Source organism: Hylobates moloch, unplaced genomic scaffold (assembly GCF_009828535.3).
Source record: "Hylobates moloch isolate HMO894 unplaced genomic scaffold, HMol_V3 SCAFFOLD_14, whole genome shotgun sequence".
NCBI classification, from domain to species: domain Eukaryota; kingdom Metazoa; phylum Chordata; class Mammalia; order Primates; family Hylobatidae; genus Hylobates; species Hylobates moloch.
In genome coordinates, this window is record NW_026652289.1 from 2406796 (window position 1) to 2409269 (window position 2474).

Sequence of the window (2474 nt, forward strand, 5' to 3'; positions counted from 1 at the left end):
GACAGGGCAAAGGGGTGGGGCATGTGGAGACCAGAGAGGGCTTCAGCAGACGATAGCCCAGACTCTGATGGCGCCAACAGGAAGCAGCTTGGTGAAGGGCTGCCTGCCCGTTGTCAGCCCCAAAGACAGTTCTGCCACGCCCCCTGGTGGCAGCGCCTAAAGCCACAACCACGTTCCAGGGTGCACAGCCCGTGGGATGCAGAGGCCTCTGGGATGGCAGGAGGGGCTGGTCCCGGGAACCATGCATGTCACCAGCGCCCCTCCCTCCCCACGCCCTGACCTTGAACCCCTGGTTAGCTCCTGTTCCCACTGGACCCCTTGTCCCCTTCCTTGATCACTTTATGCATGCCTGGCACTGCCATCCTCCTTCCCAGCATGTCCACACCCCCACCACTGCCAGGGAGGACTCCATGGCTCACAGGGCCACGTACTGGCTGCCCCCACCTGAGCTCCAGGACGAGGACATGCTCATGACAGTGCCCTTGGTACCTGAAGGCGCCTGGAATGCAGCAGCCACGGAGTCACTGTCCAGTGAACCCAGGACCGAACTCCCCTCCAGTGAACCCAGGACTGAGCTCTCCTCCAGTGAACCCAGGACCGAGCTCTCCGATTCTGTCACGGCCCCTCTCTGGGCTTCCCAACATCCCAAGATCTATTTCTAGGGCTGGGGTTCTGGTGCTGCGCTGCCCAGAGCTGAGTCCCAGCCAAGCCCTACAAGCTGCAGGGCTCTGGGCGAAGCAAAGCCTCATCTGCAAGTGGAGACACTGAGGACCCCTAGGGCCACCTGGGCTAAGGACAGATGCAGGTGAGGACAGGCCTGGCCCAGCAGAAGCACCTGAGTGTGGGGCGCCACAATGGATCACCTCAGAGAGAGAGAGAGAGCGAGCCAGAGAGAGCGCGCAAACAAGCGCGCAGCCGGTGCCTGCAGGAGGCTGAGAGGCTCTGGCGACAGTGCCACCGTTCCAGGCCCGAGCTATGGTTTGGCGCATTTGCTTTGTGGAAACCCCAAAGTGAATGCTTGTGACTTGTGCACTTTTCCACACACTCACACATACGTGAATAAACATGCATGGTATATGGGTACCCCCCCACCGACCATGCAAAATGTGTCCATACCAGCCTATGAGAAAGGGGAGGAGCCCCACCTTACCCTGGACACGGGAGGCTCCTCCGCTGCCCGGGCCAGGGTAATCCTGGCCCCAAGGCGAATGCTGTGGGCGTGTGCAGCGGGTGTGGGCGCCTGTGAGGCCTTCCTGAGGCCCGGCCTCAGTGGGAGGAAGGCCACTGGAGAACCCAGTTCCCACAGAGGAAGAACCAGAAGCATCAGGCCGAGACCCGATGCGGGGTGCACCGGGGCCTTCCTGCCTTACCCATGGGCCCCCCACGCCCTCTCAAGGCGGTGGAATGAATCCGCTGATTCCACGCAGCAGGTGGAGAGGGCTGAGGGGCTGTGGTGGGTACCAGTGGAACTGAGGGTTCGAGTCTTGCGGGACCAGGGCCTGCACCCCCGTTTCGGGCCCAGCACCTGACACACAGGGAGGTGCAAACCAGACCACACAGAACAGCCATACCAGCAGCCAGAGCGGGTGTTTCCCACACCGCCACCCCAACGCTGGGCAGCTCCTGCTACCCACCCAGTGTGGGGCCTCTCAGGCTAGCCTGGCCCTGGCTGCTCAGGCAGAGACAGACCCAAAAGGCAACAGATATGTGACACTGAGTGAAGTGTGCAGACACCTGACTCCCACCCCAAATGCTTTCTCCCCCAAACAACCCTGCACACACAGATGAACGCAGCACAAAGTTGAATGCCAACACACTTTATTTCCCTTCAGATGCATCTGCAAGCTTCTGCCACACCTGAACCCACGGCCTGGCACCAACGCTACAATCACTCCCCAGAGGTCAATCTCGGGGGCTGAGGAGCTGCAATTTCCCTTTCTTCCTAAAAATTAGGAGAACTGAGACTAATTGAAGAAACCTCACTGCCATTCCTCACTCAGCAGTCTCAGCAGGCCTGAAATGCGGCTGTGGGAAGTTGCCATTTTGGGAAGGCGTTTATTCTCTGCGGCTACAGGGATTCCTGCTTTAGAAACCCCCTTACGCTGATTAACTCAAAAGTCCCTTCAGAGTCAAGAACCAACCTTTCGTGGTCCATAAATGTGGTATTTCTGGTTTCCTGATCAGGAGACTTGCAAACCTAAAAATGTTCTTCCTTCCAAAAATTAACCTGAAGTATAAAACCCCAGATGGCAGAATTTTCTATTTCTGGAAAAGCTGGCTGCGATGTGTTTTTGGGACACAGTGAGGCAAGTCCCTGTGGCAGAGAACGAATTGGCCCCTTGGCCTCTGTATGTGAGAGCAGCCCAGCCATGCCCAGGAAGAAACATCCCCCCATGCACTGCAGCACACCCTCCTTACAGAGAGAACGCCTGCAGGTTTCAGAAAAAAAAAAAAAAAAAAAAAAAAAAAAAAGG